General features: G+C 34.5%; 1 long non-coding RNA gene across 3 annotated transcripts in view; it reads right to left on the reverse strand.

The window, feature by feature from the left end:
- LOC110257722 overlaps positions 1-22,179 on the reverse strand; it is a 177,683-nt gene that overhangs the window by 98,655 nt on the left and 56,849 nt on the right. For all 3 annotated transcript variants that reach the window (XR_002340651.1, XR_002340650.1, XR_002340652.1), the window contains one exon: positions 4,641-4,722. This is a non-coding gene — a long non-coding RNA (uncharacterized LOC110257722). The remainder of the gene's footprint in view (positions 1-4,640; positions 4,723-22,179) is intronic.

Raw genomic sequence — 22,179 nt, forward strand, 5'->3', positions numbered from 1 at the left:
AGAAATTATTTTGGAAAATAACCTTTGAATAGAACTTTTACTTTCATGAATACAAATCAAATACTTTTAAACTTATATATTTTGTTATTTTAGTATGCCCTTTGAATTTATCATCTTTCCAGCTAGGACAATAAATTACATTGCTACCCTGCCCATAAACATCTCTATCTACCTATGCGTGGTGTATGCTCCTCTATTAGCTCCGTCACTGTACTTTTATGATATCTTTTAACATTTTAATTAATAAGGTAAATCACCAGATACACACTTTTTATAATAGTAAAAGAAGAGGATAAAATAATTTATATTAATAAATAAAATGTGTAATAACTATAGTTGTCCTTTCTACAACTGGTCATATGCTTACATACAGTATTTATGAGTTCCTTCTTCTGTTGCACATTTTATGTTCCCTTTACCTACAGATAAAACCTCAAGTGGTCACAGTACTTTTATTAGTGTGATGACTCAAAATTCATTTCTGAAGTTTCTGAGCCTAGTAGATCTGCCTATACTTACTTGATGTATTCTGCTGTTATATTTTATCATCAGACATGGGAGTTCCCATCATGGTTCAGCAGTAATGAACCCGGCTAGTATCCATGAAGATGCAGGTTCGAACCCTGGCCTCACTCAGTGGGTTAAGGATCTGGCATTGCCATGGGCTGTGCTGTAGGTCACAGATGCGATTCAGATCTGGCATTGCTGTGGCAAAGACCGGCAGCTGCAGCTCCAATTCGACCCCTAGCCTGGGAACTTCCATATGCCTCAGGTGCGGCCCTAAAAAGGCAAAAAAAAAAAAAAAAAAAAAATTTAACCATTACACAGAATGATAACAGGCACCTTTCTGTTTGATTTCATCAAGCAGGTAACTTTCTCAGTTATTGGTGAAGGACTCAGTTCCTAGTTCTATAACTAATCCTGACCCCACTTCTGGAAATGGAGTTCCAATCCTATTCAATCTCTAGTCCTTTTCTCCATCTTGGATGGTCCCTTAGCTTTGGCTCCACCAATTTCTAGCTCCCTCCACTTCACCATATTTCCATGCCACTGTTTTTTTTCTAGCCTGTGTTAATTTAAGGCCTCTTGGCTTATGGAAGTTGAGAGGAATTTTAGTCTTTAGAATAAGCTGACATGCACAGATGTTATTTTCTTCCTTCGTGAATACTGCAAAAAGTATGTTCAATTTTATGTTAGGGGAAGAAATATTATAAAATGTACTAATTTTCAGTTTGTGGAAAGAACTTACATTCCATAATATAATTTGCTTCTTAATATTTGTCTTACATGAATTCCCAAGGAAAATAATTTTCATTCTTTATTCATTTATACTTAACTAATCACAAAGCTGTATTTAAAAAATCTGTAACCAAGAAAATTTCGTCTTAAAATAAATGAAGTTCAGTCTTGTAAGATATGAGGTTTTTAATGAAAACTCATCATATTGTAATGGCTTTTTACAAAATAACAGAAACTACTGTTCCTAATTTAAATTGCATTTGGGAAGATTTTACAATATCTTTCTTAACTGAGCCTTTGAAGAGGAGAAAATCCACTATTATCTAGCTTCGTGTTATTCTATACATGATAAGCATCATTTCAAGAAAAGACTAAAAGATTTTGGAGGGGAAATTATTAGTTTTCTCTTTGCCTTAAAGCACACTTCAGGTATTTTAATTTTTCTTTTCATTTGTAAAACAACAAAACCAAACCTACAATGCCTGGAGAAGCAAACAACAAAAGACTGAAGCTGAAAGAATAATCCATTCTTCAATTATATGTTTGCTACTTCTATCTTGTCACTGTAATAATCTATTAAATTTATTTAGTGTTTTTTTGGTTTAAAAAGAACTTTCACCTACTGTAATCTAACATTTCACCTTCAAATAACTCTGAGCTATCTACTATGGGTAAATTTTTCCTGAAACAGAGATATGCTTGCTTACACACATTTTTTCCACCTCTCTTTAAGACCAGTGATATACAGAGGTAAGATTATTCACTACATCCCAAAACTGACCCTGGGAACTATTAAACCCCTAGTCCAACCTCATTAACATCATGGTTGATTACTAAACATGTTACCTGATTTGTTCAATGTTGTCCTCTCAAAAATGGTATAAAAACACCATTGAAGTACATGAATGTGTCAGACAGAATTCAATTATTCCAGTTAAAATTCTTTAAAGTAAATCAAAGAGTTTTGCTGTATTTACGCTGTAATCCTCAACAGAAAAATAAAGGGATATCCAAAAAGAACTTGAAGGGCATAAACTCCCCAAAGGGCTACACTAAAATGAAAGATTTATTACTCAGTGGTACTGGGTAAAAGAATTTGAAGCTAGTATTTGGCTTTATAGCTTGGAATTAAGATCTTCCAATATAGGTTGGCCAATGACTGTTACCTTTTTCAGTTTTTTTTGTGTGCCTGGTGTAGAATCTATTAGAAGATTCAGAATTATTTAAATGCTTCATGTAGAGCTTTGGCTTTAGCATTTTTAGAGATTTGGGATTGGATCTAAAGTGGCTTGCTTGAATGTATTTTACGATCAAAATAATTTTGGCTGAAAGCAAGGTAGTCAATACATTTGGTCAAAAATATTAATTAGTCCTGGGTATTTTGTCTAATGGTAATTTTGGTGCAGCCTGGGCCATTTTGTAATCCTTAATGTTTTAAGGATATATTGTATTTTGTAGGATTTTTCAGGTTTATTACACTATCTATTTCCTTTCTTTATAATTCTCTTTCAGTCAGTTTTCTAGCTTTATCCTGTCATATGCAGCCTAAGAGAACAGGCTGAAATAAAGTACTTTAACTACAAACAAATATTTTGCATACTTCTATTTTTATAGTGTTAATATAGCTATATGAGGTTGAAATATGAAATTATTGTTTTTTATAGATCAAACTGAATAGCAGTAGTTTCACATGGTTTAAAGTAATATATATATATAACAATGTACACATATATACAGTTTGGATATTTATACATTGGATGTTGATAATGGTTACCTTTGGAAACATTAGATGATAGTAATTTTTAGTTTTCTTTTATATGTATATTTTATTTTTAAGGAATGAGCAGCCTTGATTTGTAGTAAGGACAAAAATATCAGAAAACACTGCACAACAACAAATAAGTGATTCTAGAAAAAAAATGTGACTTGAAGTACAAATTTATAAATTTCCCACCTGAATTAATGGCTCCAACAAATTATTATATATTTCACTGTGATTTCTAGTAGATATCTCAGTCAGCATCTCCAAAGCTGAACTCTTACCTCCCCCAACCTTAGTTCCTCTCCCTACCAAATGGTCTTTTCCTTTCTCAATAAAAGGCAATCCCATCTTTAATTTCCTCAGCCTAAATCTTTGTGTTTATCTTGGATGTCTTCCTTTCTCTCAGTCTCTACATTCAATCCAATAGGAAATATCACTGCTACCACCCTGGTTGATGACAACATCAAATCTCAGATTTATTGCAAATTTTCCTCTGAATGGTCTCCTTGCTTCAATTCTTGGTCATCAGAGTGATCTTTTTAAAATACCAGCCACATTATGCCAAGTCTCTTCTCCCACCTCTAAGGACTTCTTATCTCCTTTAAATAAAATCTATATCCCTCGCTACAATCTACATGGTCCCTGGAGATCTGTCCCCTCGCTACCTGTAACTTCTCTAACTTCATCTTCTTCTACCCTGCCCCTTCCTTACCCTTCCCCAGTTATACCAACCTCCTGTTTTTTTGTTTTGTTTTTTTTTTGCTACACCTGTGTCATGTGGAAGTTCCTGAGCCAGGGATCAAAGCCACAGCACAGTTGTAGCTTGCATCACAGCTGTGGCAACATCGGAACCTTAACCCACTGCGCCACATGGGAAATTCCGTAGCCTTCTTTCTTTACTCCAGGTTACTACAATTGCTATAATGGAACACTTTTTCCTGAGGTAGAAATTATCAGTCACTTCATTCATGTCTCTGTTCCAATGTCACTGCATCAGAATCCCTCCTTGACCATTCTAATTAGCTAAACAGATAAGTAGACATACTTATAGATAGATTTAGCTATGGCTACAGATATAGATAGAAATATAATAGGGTGTCTTCATCCAAACATTACCATCATTAGATTATAAATTCTACAAGCAAAGCCGCCAGTTTTGTTTTCTGTTCACTATTGTTACCTTTGTGCTTGAAGCAGCTCTTGACATATAACAATGTAAAAAAGGTGACTGAATGAATTAGTATAATCATTATACAGTACATGGTGCAGGGGAAGGGGAGAGGTTTTTAAAACAACAGAACCATCACAATCCACCTCTAGTTTTCCCATTCAGTTCACTTAGGATTACAGGAGCAATAATTAAATGCCTGAACTCACTTTAGAAGCCAGAGTGACAATTAACCACAGTGAATCCTTACTATGTCTCTGAATTTGAGTCATCATCTAGTTGAGAGATGATTAGCAACCAAGATGCAAGAGTGGCAAAAGAACTGAAATGATGAAGATGGGTGGAGGAGACTGAGAAGTAACTTACAGACCTGATAACAGATCAGGTGTGGAGGGTCAGGGAGAGAAGGGAAGAAGACTGAAATTCCTAGTCTTAGAAACTGGGAAAATATAAACAAAATTCATCCTTTACCTTCATCCAGGAACTTCTACTTCTTCACCAAAATATTGGCTGGGCTACAAGGTCAGCAACTTTCCAGACAAAACAGCATTACCTGTAAGAAATAACACTAACCATGTAAAATCACAATGGCAAGTGTGGTGATTGAGGTGACTATAACATAAGATAGTGACAATAAAAAAAAAATTAAACTAAATCAGATCGTTACAGTAAGGCACTATCTCAAGAATGAATATGATGGCATTTAAAATCAGAATTACTGGGCACCTTTTTTAGCTGGGAGACTTTGTTCAAACAAGTATTGCCACTTTTCAGCTGGCATTTCTTCCTTTTTGGGTCTACTGAGATAATTAGTCATTTTTGTGCCAACAGACCTTCATGCTGTGAAATGAAATGAAACATTGATGGAGCCCTATGGATTTGAACTAGTCTGCTTAACATTCAAAGGCAATGATTTAAGATTTAAATTACTAATTAATAATTTAACCTAAGTCTTCTTGTATCACTAAATAATATTTTCACATGCAACCTAGTAAGGGAGCTGCATAGACCAATGGTTCTCAAACTTTATTGTTCATCAGAATCACCTGGGGCCTTGTTAAAACACAGATTATAGGGCCACTGCTCCAAGGATTCAGATTCAGTAGATCTAGAATGGGGCTCAGTAATGCATTTCTAACAAGTTTCTGAGTAATGGTGATGTTGCTGATCTGAGGACCACACTTTGAGAATCACTGTTATACAGAAATATTTCTCTGTTCCCAGAGAAACTGTTCTTTAAAAATTATTAAATTTTAAATCCAGGTGTAGAGTAATAGCTGTGAGAGTGGGATATTCCTTCATCCTTGTCATTGCCAGGAGGGCAATTTCACACTCTCCTGAACCTCTAAGAGATCTAATCCTTGGATGAAGTGTTAATTAACCAAATCACTAGTGAGACAGCAAAAATAGGAAAAGGAAAAACAAAGAAATGTAGTTTCTAGGTCTGTGTCATGGAACTGTAGTGCTGGCTTTTATGAAAGGAATATTTTTAGACATCCAACTAAACTCTTATTCTCCATATCTCTTGTCAATTGCTAAAATGCTCTGGTCAGGCTTTATGGTTTAGCCTTAGTGAGTCAGGCTAAGAGGATAGAAAAACTATCTGCAGGCAGTTTCTCCAAATGTTTATGTAAATCATGAGCTTCTTTCCTTCACATTTAAATATCATTTCAAGCTTAACAGACTTTTTTGTAATATTGAGGATTTAAAAAATATATATATTTAAAAGAAGCAAAAAATAAAAATAAAAAAATAAAAGAAGCAAATATCAAAATCTATGACATCTTTCTGCAATTCACTAGACCATTTTATAACATGAAAAATTTTTGCTGCCTGAGATATTTGTTCCATGATAAATGCTTTAGAATGTAATAATATTTTTACATCAACCAATTAAAGATTATTTTCCACTAAAACACTTCCTGTAATATATTGGTGAACACTGTCTCTGAAAAAATACAAAAGAAAAACCAAAAAAAATTCCTCTGCTCTGAAGAAATTTGTTTTTCAAAGAAACTTGTTGATTATGAAACTTTCATGGGTCCTATATCAGTACCAATAATAGTGCCTGGCACACAATAGGCATTTTATAACTTTGCTCAATGACAGATGTCTGGTTCAAGTGAGGTGATAATATATTAATTACTTTTGACCTTATTCTCATACCTTTTACACTCCCAGAATTGAGTAAATTTTTAAAAAGTTTATATTTGGAAAATGGCTTCATGAAATGCTCAAGTAATTGGTAAGCATAACAGCAGAATATGAATTTCAGTGGTATAGGTGATCTTTATATATGTGGAAATGGAATATGAGATTAGTCTATTCATAAAAATATATTAACATCCATGATAATTTTTTTCAGAAATGTATTTCTATACTTTTATTTTAGAAGGTTAGAATTTGCTATAATGCAATTTATAATGAGCACTGAACATTCTTCTCTACTATCTTTGGACTTGACCTGTCCCTTACAGAATTTTTCCCCTTAGTAATTGCAGGAAAAGAAAAAGTTGTCCTCAACTCTCTTATAGTCCCTGACTGGGCCTGAAAATTAAACTGACAAAGATAGATTAGTAGTAGAAAAGCATACAAATTTTAGTGAATGAAGAATTAAAACAAAAAGAAATGACCAGAGCCGGAAACTTTTATACCTTTTAGACAAACAAATTTGTGAAGAACTGACAAGATAAAGAGATTTGGGCTAGGGATATGTAAAAGGTGAAGAAGTCACTAGGAAGATTAGAGTTTATCAGACAACATATCTTTATACAGATTTTTGGGCCCCCTAATTCCCTGTCTCTGGTGGTAAGTATGTTTTCCTTCTTCTTGGTACAGGGACAGTACCTTTCACAAGGGAGTTTTATGAATTGTTTCAGGGGAGAAGGGCGAGAGATGTGAGGTCATAGGGATGTTCCCTCTTCTGCCATTTTCTTAAAGCCCTTCAGCTTAAGATATTCAATATGTCAAGGCACCATATTTGGGGGTAGCATGTCCTGAACTCCATCCCAATATTGCATCATCATTTCGCATTTGTGGGGTGGGCCCAGGGTACTATATACTGAAGCCAAATTTCATAAACCTTCTTGTAATTGTGACTAGGTGAAGGAGAAGAGAAAAACATGGAGAGTACTCTAAGCAGTTCTGTGCTTCCACTAAGTGACCATTAAAGCTGCTTTAAAATTACTATTATTTATAGACTCTAGAGGTAGGCTCCCAGTATAACTATGTGACATTAAAAAAGGCTTAAATTTAAGACTATAGGGGAAAACCTAACTTTAAAAATATAATCAAAGAGCAAAATTAGACTTTTTGTGATGCAAATATAAATTAGGCTAAATGACTGTAAGTATAAAAAAGGATCTTAGAAATTTATGAGAAACTGGAGTAAGATATGTCAAAACTAATTTTAAAGTCTAAGTAAGGAAAAGCATGAAGTTTGTGAAATAGATAATGAGATTTAAAAGCATGTGATTGACCAAGACATAGCATAAATATACTGTATAATTCAGGTTGTTTGGGAAACCTATTAAAATTAACTCATAATTAAAACTGACTTCTTTAGTCACAGTGAAATTTTCACGTTATATTTAATCTGGATAATTACTATGGTATCAATCTTGATAGTGGAGTTTACCTAAACCGCATACGTAGAGTTACAGAATGTAATCATATTTGTCAAAAATGATGTTTAATTTTCATTGGGTTTGGCTTTGAATTTTATTTTTTTCCCATTTATTATAGAACTACCATAAAGCCTACTCTTCAGACTTAAAACTGTTCACTCCTTTCTGATTGTAAAAACATGACTAGGGACAGTCATTCATATTCACTACCTTATATTTCAGAAGAATGCCAGGAAACCTGAAAAAATCTAGGCTCACAGTTTACTACTCTGTGGACTTTGTCCAAAGACAGTTGTACAAACAAAAATGGGGGAAAAAATCCTATCAACCAATCAAACCAGAAATTATTTTTTGTTAAACTATGTTTCCAGGAAGTTACAAAGAACCAAGGGACAAATACAAGCAAATTCCATTGTATACCAACATGGTACCAATGAATTAAAATGACATATGTATAGAAACCTTCATATTATTTGTTACTGAATTGAATCAATAGTCTGACTTAAGGGGACACTGTCAAGTAAGTGTCTTGCCTGCTAAAGTCATATTAAAATGGGGTCTGTACAGTCCTTAGTAACTGAAAGTAACAGTACTACTACCTTTTCACTCTATTTAAGCAATGATATTTAAAGATAATCTCATTCCTCCTTTATCTAATTCATTTTCCCAATACTGAACACCCTTATTTGTGCTGCCTGCCTTATCACATTGGTTTATTTATTTATTTATTTAATTTCTTAATGTGAGTTCCTCTACCTTTAAAATATGAACTTATTCAAGGGCAGTGACTGCCTTAGTACCTGGCATATCATGAGTGCTAAATAAATGCTTACTTAACAAGGATATCTTGGGTAATCTAAGCATAAATATAATTATTCTAATATCCCAAGCAGACTTTACTGAGTGAAAGCTATGTACCTGATATATTGCTAGGCATTAAGATACAAACAAAAAGGCAATGAATTCCCCCCTAATTATGTATCATACAATCTGGTTTGGGAGGCAGATACCAAAAGAATCAACTTTTGTACAGCATAGTGAGAGGATAAGTTATTCATAAGGTAGTATTGGAACTTGGACTGAAATACTCATAGTTTTGTTTAGAAATACATTTTGGGAGGAGGTAATGATGGATTCAGGGAAGAGAAAAGAACATGCATGAGTGCTAATCATGATATTCCCTAGAACTTTAGTCCTCCTTTAAGAAAAGACTAGTTCAGTTCAGCAATTTTCTGAGAATCCTCTGTATTAATTATATCCTTGAATTCCAGAACAATGTCTCACATCTGCCAAAACAAACACCATGTCTGTGGATTTACAACTGCTCCCTCTTTCTGGCCCTTACATCTCCATTCCTGATTTTCTTTTCAAGGTTATAGATTCAGAGCACTTGTTCTGTGTTCACAAAGAAAGGTATTTGACTCTTTACTCTGTCACTTACTTACTACCTGTGAGCCACTGGAAAAGTTACAAAATAAGCTGCCTGAAGACAAAATATACTGATTCATGTGAAAATATACTACCTGGCACACTGAATGATCAAGAAATGTTAGTTACTGGAGTGGATCAAGAAGGTGGAGTAGGAGGATACAGAACTCACTTGCCCCCATGAATACATAAAAATGCATCAATATGTGAAACAATTCTTACTGAAAACTAACTGGAAACTGGCATAAAAACACAAGTAAAATCAAGCCTGTACAAAAGATACACACATTATCTGGTATGAAAGGAAGAGACACTATCAGGTCAGGAGTTGTGCTCCTGGGAGGGAATTCAGAGGAAAAGCGAGATTATACAGGTAGAGATCCTTCCTGGGGAAAGAGTGGTTTGAGCCACATACTGGGTGCCCCACTTTTGGAACAAAGGGAAGACAAGCTGCCTCAGTGGGTTAGAGTGCCAGTGGGACTAACAGGAGGGCTGTGGGAAACCTAGACTTTGCTCTCAAGGAGCACATGAATGCTAGCTTGCTCTCAAAGCAGGGAAGAAAGGACAGAATGAGAATGCCTGGGTGGCTGAAGGTTTCTTGCAACCCCCACGGTATGAGCCCCAACATGAGCTAGGCCAACATTCCAGCCCTACTTACCTCACATCATATCTCCACACTGGAGTGAAAGCTGCCACAACTGAGGGAAGATCTGTTGTAGACGCTGAGGTGACTTAAACCCAGAGTGGCACTTGAGCAGGATGGGGGCAGCCACTGCTAGAGCTACACAGGCAACACATCAGAGGCAGTCCAGATCTCTGGCAGCAGCCAGACTGCCACAGTCCACACCCTAGTCCTCATTGAGTGCTCAAGCCAGCTCTTTGTATTCCAGCACTGCTCTTGTCTGGGGTGAGGGTGCAAGTGATGGAAGAGAGGAGAGTTCACAGTGGAAAGGAACTGAGCCATCTCAGTACCAAATCTAAGGGCTTCCACTCCAGCAACTTGGGACCTGATCTTACACCTGATAGGGTGGTGATGGCTAATGAGCATTGGAGAAGGCCCAGCTCACACCTGGCTCCAGTATTAGCCCCTCCTTCTGAAGCTCCAAATCCTACCAAGGTGATAGCTTCCAGCACACCCTGAGGAAGACATTACTGGTGTTTATATCAAATTAACTATTCCCACTGAAGCCACTGGGTACACATAGACTGTATAGGGAGCTTCCACAAAAGGACGCCCCTTTAAAACCACCAAAGGTAATTGTCTCACCTAATTTCACAGAGACAGTAAAAGAAAAGCAAGATGAGAAGGCATAATATGTCTCAATTGAAAGAAAAAGAAGACTGTCTTTTCTCCAATGTATATTCTTGCCCCCTTTGTCATAGAATAGTTGACTGCAGGTGCACGGGTTTAATTCTGGGCTTTCTATCCTGTTCCACTGATCTATATTTCTGTCTTTGTGCCAGTGCCATATGGTTTTGATGACTGTTGCTTTGTAGTATAGTCTGAAGTCAGGGAGCCTGATTCCTCCAGCTCCATTTTTCTTTTCCAGGATGTCTTTGGCTGTTCTGGGTCTTTTGTGCTTCCAAACAAACCTGAAAATATTATGTTCTGTGAAAACTTTAAAATATTTTGTTCTGTGAAAAATGTACTTGGTAATTTGATAGGGATTGCATTGAATCTGTATATGGCCTTGGGTAGTATAGTCATTTTGATAATATTGACTCTTCCAATCCAAGAGCATGGTATGTCTTTCCATCTGTTTGTGTCATCACTGATTTCTTTCATCAGTGTCTTGTAGTTTTCAGAGAACAGGTCTTTTGTCTCTTTAGGTAGGTTTACTCCTAAATATTTTATTCTTTTGGATGTAATGGTAAATGGGATTGCTTCCCTAATTTCTCTGTCTGATCTTTCATTGTTAGTATGTAGAAATGCCATTGATTTCTGTGTATTAATTTTGTATCCTGCAACTTTGCCAAATTCATTGATGAGCTCTAACAGTTTTCTGGTAGAGTCTTTAGGATTCTCTAGGTATAGTATGTCATCTGCAAATAGTGATAGTTTTACTTCTTCCTTTCCAATTTGGATTCTTTTATCTCTTTTACTTCTCTGATTGCTGTGGCTAGGACTTCCAAAACTATGTTGAAGAGTAGTGGCAAGAGTGGACATCCTTGTCTTATTCTTGGTCTCAGTGGGAATTCTTTCAGGTTTTCACCATTGAGAATGATGTTCACTATGGGTTTGTCATATTTGGTCTTTATTATGTTGAGGTAGTTTCCCTCTATGCCCACTTTCTGAAGGGTTTTTATCAGAAATGGGTGTTGGATTTTGTCAAAGGCTTTTTCTGCATCTATGGAGAGGATCACATGGTTTTTATTCTTTAGTTTGTTCATGTGGTATATCACACTGATTGATTTGTGGATATTGAAGAATCCTTGCATCCCTGGAATAAATCCCAGAATACAATCCTTCTAATGTATTGTTGGATGTGGTTTGCTAGTATTTTGTTGAGGATTTTTGCATCAATGTTCATCAGTGATATTGGCCTGTAATTTTCTTTTTTTGTGGAATCTTTGTCTGGTTTTGGTATCAGGGTGATGACGGCCTCATAGGAGGAGTTTGGGAGTATCCCTTCCTCTGCAATTGTTTGAAATAGTTTCAGAAGGATAGGTATTAGCTCTTCTCTAAATGTTTGATAGAATTCGCCTGTGAAGCCATCTGGTCCTGGACTTTGTTGGAAGTTTTTTAATCACAGTTTCAATTTCAGTTCTTGTGATTGGTCTGTTCATCTTTTCTATTTCATCTTGGTTTAGTCTTGGGAGATTGTACCTTTCTAAGAATTTGTCCATTTCTTCTAGGTTTTCCATTTTATTGGCATATAGTTGCATATAGTAGTCTCATGATCCATGTATTTCTGTGATGTTCGTTGTTACTTCTCCTTTTTCATTTCTAATTTTATTGATTTAAGTCCTCTCTCTGTTTTTTTTTGAGAAATCTGGTTAAGGGTTTATCAATTTTGTTGAACTTTTCAAAGAACCAGCTTTTTGTTTCATTGATCTTTTCTGTGGTTTTCTTCATTTCTATTTCATTGATTTCTGCTCTGTTCTTTATGATTTCTTTCCTTCTACTAACTTTAGGTCTTGTCTGTTCTCTCTCTAGGTGCTTTAGATATAGAGTTCGCTTGTTTATTTGAGCTTTTCCTTGTTTCCTGAGGTGGGCTTGTATTGCTATGAACTTTCCTCTTAGAACGGCTTTTGCTGCTTCCCATAGGTTTTGGAGTGTCGTATCTTCATTGTCATTTGCTGCTAGGTATTTTTTAATTTCCTCTTTGATTTATTCAGTGATCCATTGGTTGTTTAGTAGCATGTTGTTGAGACTCCATGTGTTTGTGTTTTTTGCAGTTTTTTTCTTCTTGTTGATTTCCAGTCATATAGCATTGTGGTCAGAAAACATGCTTGATATGATTTCAATTTTCTTAAAGTTACTGAGGTTGGAGTTGTAGCCCAGGATGTGATAAATCTTAGAGAATGTTCAATGTGCACTTGAGAAGAATGTGTGTTCTGTTGCTTTTGGATGGAATGTCCTATAAATATCTATTAAGTCCATCTGGTTCAATGCATCATTCAGGGCCTGTGTTTCCTTATTGATTTTCTGTCTGGTTGATCTGTCCATTGCTGTGAGTGGGGTGTTAAAATCCCCCACTATGATTGTGTTATTGTCTATTTGTCCTTTTAAGGTTGTTAGCAGTTGCCATATATATTGTGGTGATCCTATGTTGGGTGCATAGATATTTAAAAATTGTTCTATCTTCTTCATGGATTGATCCTTTGATCATTATGTACTGTCCTTCCTTGTCTCTTAAAATATTCTTCATTTTAAGGTCTATTTTGCTCATACGAGTATTGCTACTCCAGCTTTCTTTTGATTCCCACTTGCATGGAATATTTTCATCCATCCTCTGACTTTCAATTTGTGTATGTCCCTAGAGGTAAAGTGGGTCTCTAAAGACAGCATATATATGGATCTTGTTTTTGTATCCATTGAGTCAGTCTATGTTTGTGGTTGAGGCATTTAGTCCATTAACATTTAAGGTAATTATTGATATGTATGTTCTTATTGTCATTTTATTAATTTTTTTGGATTTTTGTTGCTCTTTTATCTTCCCTTCTTTTCTCTGGAGAAAAGACAGCCTGTTCAATATGTGGTCCTGGGAAAACTGGACAGCCACATGGAAAAGAAGGAAATTGGAACACGTCCTAACACCATACACAAAAATAAACTCCAAATGGATTAAAGACCTAGATATAAGACCAGATACCATAAAACTCTTAGAGGAAAACATAGGCTAAGCAAAGCCAAGCGCTCTCTGATATAAATGACAGCAACATCTTCTCAGATCCACCTCTTAGAGTATTGACAGTAAAAACAAAAATAAGCAAATGGGACCTAATCAAACTTCAAAGTTTCTGCACAGCAAAGGAAACCCTCAACAAACCGAAAAGACAACCCACAGAATGGGAGAAAATCTTTCCAAGTGAATCCACTGACAAGGGATTCATCTCCAACATGTATAAACACCTTCTGCAGCTCCATACCAAAAAAAAACAAACAACCCATCAAAAAGTGGGCAGAAGATCTAAACAGACAGTTCTCCAAAGAAGACATACAGATGGCCAAGAAACACATGAAAAGATTTTCAACATCACTCATTATTAGAGAAATGCAAATCAAAACCATTGGGTGGTACCACCTTACATCAAAAAGTCCACAAACAATAAGTGCTGGAGAGGAGGTGGAGAAAAAGGAACCCTAGTACACTGTTGGTGGGATTGTCAATTGGTGCAACCACTGTGGTAAACATTATGGAGATTCCTCAGAAAACTAAAACTAGAACTACCATTTGACCCAGCAATCCCACTCCTGGGCATCTATCCAGAGAAAACCATGACTCACAAAGACACATGTACTCTGATGTTCATTGCAGCACTATTTACAATAGCCAAGACATGGAAACATCCTAAATGTCCATCGACAGAGGATTGGATCCAGAAGATGTGGTACATATACACAATGGAGTATTACTCAGCCATTAAAAGGAACAAAATACCAGCATTTGTAGAAATATGGATAGACCTAGAATTTATCATGCTAAGTGAAGTCAATGAGACTATGAGACACAAATCAAATCATATCAACATCAAATGCTATCACTGACATGTGGAATCTGAAAAAAGGACACATGAACTTTGAAGAACAGATACTGACTCACAGACTTTGAAAACCTTATGGTTTCCAAAGTAGACACGTTGGTGGGTGGGGGATGCACTGAGAGTTTGGGATGGAAATGCTGTAAAATTTGGTTGTGATGATTGTTGTAAACCTATAAATGTAATATAATTCATTAAGTAATAAAAAACAAACAAAAAAAAGTGGAACCCCCCCCAAAAAACCCTAGGAAAACAGAAGTAGACAATTTATCAGATAAAGAATTCAAAGCATTAGTAACAAAATGCAAAAAGAATTGGGAAAAATAATAGATGACGACAGTGAGAATTTTAATAAGGAACTAGAAAATATAAAAAAAGAACTAGTCAAAACTGAAGAATACAATAAATGAAATGAAAATCACATAGAAGGAGTGAACAACAGACTAGGTGATAAAGAGCAATATATAGTCACCTGGAAGACAGGATAACGGAAATCACCCAATCAGAACAGAAAAGAGAAAAATATTTTTTTAAATGAAAGCAATTTTAAGAGATTTCTGGAATGACATCAAATGTACCAATACCTGCATTAGGCATCACAGAAAAGAAGAGAGAGCATATGGGGTCAAAAATGTATTTAATGAAATTATGGCTAAAACAATTCTCAAACATGGAGAAGTATATAGATATCCAGGTACAAGAAGAACAGAGGGTCCCAAACAGACCTACAATAAGACATATTATAATTAAAATGAAAAAAGTTAAAGGGAGGCCAGCAAATGAGGATATTTTATCCAACAAGATTATCACTTAGAATTGAAGAAGAGATTTAAAAAAGAGATTTAAAAATTTTTTTCAAACAAAACAAAACAAAACTAAGGGCTCATCAATACTAAATAAACCTTACAAGAGATGTTGAAGGGTCTTCTCTAAGTGAAAAAAAAGTATCTATGGGAAAGGAAAAAATCCCACTAGAAAAGGCAAATATATAGTAAAGGCTGAGGACAAACCCCTTGAAAAAAACTAGTCTAAGATTAAAAGGAAAAATTATAAATCAAGTACAGCTACATTAACAGTGAAGAGATAAATATGAATATGTAAAATATAGCATTAAAAACAAAATGTGGGGAAAGGGAATGAAAAACAAAGATCTCTTAGAATGTGTTTGAACTTAAAAGACTACCTGTTTAAAACACATATAGTTATAGGTCAACATATATGAACTCCATGGTAATCTCAAATGAAAAACTTACAAGGCCAACGAAAAATAGGTAGTAAAGAACACAAGCATAGCACTTAAGAAAATCATCAAACCACAAGGGAATAAAAGAATAGGAAAGAATTATAAAAAAAACTGCAAACAAGTAATATAATGGCAATAAGTACATACCTATCAATAATTACTTTAAATGTCAATGGACTAATTACTCTAATCAAAAGATATAGAGTGGCTAACTGGATTTAAAAAACAAGATCCACCTATATACCACTTACGAAAGACTCACTTCTCAACTAAAGACACATACAAACTGGAAGTTAGGGGATGGAAAAGATAGGTAATATAACTGGAAATGACATAAAAATGAGGGTGTCAATTCTCTTATCAGTCAAACTTTAAAACAAATTCTATAACAAAAGACAAAGAAGGGCATTATATAATGATAAACGGATTAATAGAAGAAGAGGATATTACACTGATTAACATATTTGTACCCAAAAAAGTGTATCTCAATATATAAAACAAATACTAACATATTTAAATGCAAGACATAAAGGTAGAAACTGACAGTAATACAATAATAGTAGGGGACTATAACATCCAACTTGTATCAATGGATGGATCATCCAGACAGAAAATCAATAAGGAAATAGTAGTCTTAAATGACACTAAAGACCAGTTGGACTTAACAGATATCTACAGGATGTTCCATTAAACAACAGCAGAATACACATGCTTTTTGTGCACATGGAATGCTCTCTAGGATCATTCACATGCTGGGCCACAAAACTAGTCTCATCAAATTTAAGAGGATAGAAATTCTATCAAAGAGGAAATCAAAAAATATCTCAAGGCAAATTAAAATGGAAACACAAATTTCCTCTTTGATTTTTTTCATTGGCTTTTTAGTAACATGTTGCTTATTCTCCAGGTGTTTGTGTTTTTTTTCCCAATTTTATTTCTGTAATTATTTTCTAATTTCATACTATTGTGGTAGGAAAAAATGCTTGATAGACAGTGATAAGGCCTACCACACACACACACACACACACACACAAACAAGAAACATCTCAATGAAGCTAATCTTCTGTATAAAGAAATTTAAAAAATTAAATAGAACAAACAAAGCCCATAAAAATCAGAGAGGAAATGAATAAAAGAGACAAAAAAATCAAGAGAGAAGATCAATGAAACTAAGAATTTGTTATGAGAAACAATAAACAAAATGGCTAAACCTTTAGCCAGGCTTATCAAGAAGAAGAGAGGACTCTAATGAACAAAATAAGAAATGAAGGAGGAGAAATAACAACCAATATCACAGAGATACAAATCATAGTAAAATATTATGAACAACAATATGCCAACAAATTGGATAAGCTAGAAGAAGTAGACAAATTTCTAGAAACATACAATCTGCCAAGACTGTTTCAGGAGGAAACAGACAAACCAATCATAAGTAGTGAAATTGAATTTTTAATTAAAAAAATCTTCCAGCAAACAAACTTTCAGGATCAGATGGCTTCAAAGGAGAATTCTACCAAACATAAAGAATAATATTCACCCTTTTCAACCTATTCCAAAAATTGTAGAGGAAAAAATCTCCCAAATTTATTCTGAGACCAACATTACCTTGATATGAAAAACTGATAAGGGGATACAACAAAAAAAGAAAAATACAGACCAATATCTCAGATGAATATAGATGCAAAAATTCTCAACAAAATATTAGCAAATCGAATTCAAAAATACATAAAGGATCAGGTGAATTTATTCCAGAGATGCAAGGATGGTTCAACATTCAGAAACCAATCAATGTGATATACCACATTAATAAAAAGAAGGATAAAAATCACATGGTCATCTCAAGAGATTTCAGAAAAAGCATTTGACAAAATTCAACACCCATTCATGATAAAAAAAATTCTCATCAGATGGGATTAAGATGGCAGAATAGAAGCACTGGAGCTCACCTCTCATAAAAACAACAAAATTACAACCAAATGCTCAACAACCTTCAACCAAATGGACTGGAAACTTTAAAAAAGACATGCTACTCCAGAATAAAAATCTACTCAATAGTTTGTTACAACCTATATGGGAAAAAAGAATGGATATATTTATGGTATAAATTATTCACTTTGCTAATATACCTGAAACTAATACAACACTGTAAGTTCACTATACTCCAATAAAAATTTTAAAAAAATACCATCTATACCCAAGCCATAGGGAATTGTCCAGAGGGAAGCTTTAAGAAATTCTAAAACAGTGCTGAGGAGGGCTTGAGAGTGGCTTCTCTTCACAATTACTCACATGTTAAGTATTAACACTTTCCTATAAAGTCAAAATTTCATAAGATCTGCTTTGCTTATTAAAGCTTAATGTAGTATAAATAATGATGTTCGTGTATCAGAAGCCACTTCTCATTTGTGCCTTAATTAGTATTATGTTGAATTTTAACATTCCAAATGAATAGGTGAGTGATTCTATTCCCAGAGCACATATTTTCAAATGAAGTTACTGATAAGGGATTAATCTGCAAAATTTATAAACACCTTCTGCAGCTCCATACCAAAAAAACCCAAAAACCCCATCAAAAAATGGGCAGAGGAGCTAAACAGACAATTATCCAAAGAAGACATACAGATGGCCAAAAAACACAGGAAAAGATGCTCAACATCACTCATTATTAGAGAAATGCAAATCAAAACCACTATGAGGTACTACCTTACAATGGCCAGAATGGCCATCATCAAAAAGTCTACAAACAATTAATGCTGGAGAGGGTGTGGAAAAAAGGGAACCCTATTACATTCTTGGTAGGAATGTAAATTGGTGCAACCACTGTGGAAAACAGTATAGAGATTCCTCAGAAAACTAAAAATAGAACTACCATTTGATCCAGCAATCCCACTCCTGGGCATCTATCCAAGAGAAAACCATGACTCAAAAAGATACATATACTCCAATGTTCATTGTGGCACTATATACAATAGCCAAGATGTGGAAGCTACCTAAATGTTCACTGACAGAGGAGCGGATAAAGAAGATGTGGTACATATACACAATGGAGTATTACTCAGCCATTAAAAGGAAAGAAATGATGGCATTTTCAACAACATGGATGGACCTAGAAATTATCATACTAAGTGAAGTCAGTCAGATGGTGTGACACTAACAACAAATGCTATCACTGACATGTGGAATCTAAAAAAAGGACAGAATGATCTTCTTTGCAGAACAGATACTGACTCACAGACTTTGAAAAACTTATGGTTACCAAAGGAGACAGGTTGAGGGATAGGGGATGCACTGGGTGTTTGGGATGGAAATGCTATAAAATTTGGTTGTGATGATCATTGTACAACTATAAATGTAATAAAATTCATTGAGTAATTAAAAAATTCTCATCAAATTGATACAGAGGGAATATCTTAACATAATAAAGGTCACTTATGACAATTCACAGCTAACATAAAGCCTTTCTTCAAAATCAGTAATCCACTTTTGCCATTTCTATTTAACATAGTATCAGAAGTTCTGGACATAGTGTTCAGTCAAGAAATAAAAGGTATCCAAACTGAAAGGGAAGAAGTTAAAACTGTCACTATTTGTAGATGACATGACACTATATATACAAAAGCCTAAAGTCTCTATCAAAAAAACTATTAGAATAAATGAATTCAGTAAAGTTTCAGGCTGCAAGATTAATATACAAAACCTGTGGTTTTTCTATACACTAATAATGAACTAAGAGAAGGACAAATTAATGAAACAACCACATTACAAATGCATCAAAAAGAAAAAAATAACTGGGAATAAATTTAACCAAGGAAGTGAAAGTCCTAGACTCTGAAAACTATAAAACATTAATGAAGGAATTTGAAAATGATATAAAGAAATGAAAAACTATTCATATTCTTGTGTTAGAAGATTTATATTGGTAAAAATGTCATACTAACCCCAAAAATCTACAGACTTGATGCAATCCCTATCAAAATACCCATGACATTTTTCACAGAACTCGGCAATAATTCTAAAATTTATATGCAACCACAGAAAACCTCAAATAGCCAGTGCAATCTCGAGGAAAAAAAAAAACAAATTTGGAGGTATCATGCTCTCTGGCATTAGACTATACTTCAAAGCTATAGTAAGCAAAACCATATGGTACTGGCACAAAAACAGACACCAAGATCAATGGGACAGAATAGAGGAATAAACCCATGCACTTATGGTCAATTAATATATGACAAAGGAAGCACAAATTAACTATGCAGAAAATACAGTCTCAGTAAGTGGTGCTTGGAAAACTAGAGTGGTACATGTACAAGAATGAGATCAGAACATTTCCTCCTATCATATACAAAAATAAACTCAAAATTTATTAAAAAGTAAAATGTAAGACTATACACCATAAAATTCCTAGAAGATAACACAGAACATTCTTGGAAATAAACCATAGCAATATTTTTTGATCTAATTCCTAAGTCAAAAGAAATAAAAGCAAATTAAACAAATGGGGCCTAATTAAACCTAAATGCTTTTACATAGCAAAGAAAACCATCAACAAAAACGAAAAGACAACCTACAGAATGGGAGAAAATATTTGCAAATGATATGACCAACAAGTGGTTAATATCCAAAATATATAAACAGTACACATAACACAATATTTAAAAAACCAAACAACCTGACTAAAAAATGGGCAGAAGACCTAAAAAGACATTTTTCCAAAGATATTCAGATACTCAACAGCCACATGAGAAAATGCTCAACATCACTAATCATCAAATGCAAATCAAAACCACAATAAGACATCACCTCACACCTGTCAGAATGGCTAACATCAAAAAGTCTACAAATAAAAGGGAACCTTAGTATGCTAGTGATGAGATGGTATATTGGTATATCCACTATGGAAAACTCTATAGAGTTTCATCAAAAACTAAATATAGAATAACCATATGATCCAGCAATTCCACTACTAGATCTATGTCCAAAGAACATAAAAATAACTAATTAAAAAAGATATATGCACTGTTCATAGCAGCAATATTTACAATAGCCATGATATGGAAGCAACCTTAGTGTCCATCAAGAAACAAAGATGTTGTATATATATAGAATGGAATATTACTCGGCCATAAAAAGAGTGAAATGTTGACATTTGTAGCAATGCAGATGGACCTGGAGGGCATTATGCTAAGTGAAATAAGTCAGACAGAGAAAGACAAATACTGTATTTCACTTATATGTAGAATCTAAAAAATAAAACAATGAATATAACAACACAGAACAAGTGTAGAGAACAAACTATTGGTTACCAGTAGGGAGAGGGAGTGGGGTGAAATAGGGGTATGGTTTTAAAAGACATAAACTACCATGTACAAAAATAAATAAGGAACAAGGGTATATTGTACAGCATAGAGAAATATAGCCACTATTTGCAGTAACTTCCAGTGGAGTATAATCTATAAAAACATTAAATCGCTATGTTGTACACCCAAAACTATAATATTGTAAATCAACTCTATTTCAATAAGAAAAAAAGAATTCCCTTGGCTAAGCAGCAAAACTTTTTAATTTTATGAAATCTTGATTTAAAAAAGGCAATTTAATTATTTTTACGAATTTTCCCATGTGGATGATATACATGACTTCCATTCATTGTCAAGAAGCAAAGGACAATCCTGGCAAGCAGCTCTTTAATAATAGGAAACAAAATCTTGCATAAAGATGTAAAATGAGAAGTTATAGCCTTATTTGATGCTTTGCTTGCTTTGTTTTATGAAAAATATATTATGTATTTTACTCATTCTTATAAAAATCACCTTTTTATAATTTTACCAAAGTCATACTGCAAATGTTTTAAAATCAAATAGTATACAGAAAAGTATATATAATATAATCAATAATTTCCTGCCCTTAATCATCCCACCTTTATATTACTCTCCAACCCTTACCTCAGGGAATAAAAATTTGAATACTTTCTGCTTTTAGTTCTTTTTAAGGCTATTGACCTATTTCTTTTTTTTTTATTACTCAAATTAATTTATCACAGTTGTAGTTGTATAATGATCATAACAATCCAATTTCACAGGATTTCCATCCCACAGCCCAAGCACATCCCCCCACCCCCCAAACTGTCTCCTCCAGAGACCATAAGTTTTTCAATGTCTGTGAGTCAGTATCTGCTCTGCAAAGAAGTTCAGTCTGTCCTTTTTTCAGATGTCACATGTCAGTGAAAGCATTTGATGTTGGTGTCTCATTGTCTGGCTGACTTCACTTAGCATGATAGTTTCTAGGTCCATCCATGTTGCTAAAATTGCCAGTATTTCGTTCCTTTTAATGGCTGAGTAATGTTCCATTGTGTATATGGACTATATCTTCTTGATCCACTTCTCTGTCGATGGACATTTAGGATGTTTCCATGTCTTGGCTATTGTAAATAGTGCTGCAATGAACATCAGAGTACATGTGTCTTTGTGAGTCATGGTTTTCTCTGGATAGATGCCCAGGAGTGGGATTG

The sequence above is a fragment of the Sus scrofa genome, chromosome X (assembly GCF_000003025.6).
Source record: "Sus scrofa isolate TJ Tabasco breed Duroc chromosome X, Sscrofa11.1, whole genome shotgun sequence".
NCBI classification, from domain to species: domain Eukaryota; kingdom Metazoa; phylum Chordata; class Mammalia; order Artiodactyla; family Suidae; genus Sus; species Sus scrofa.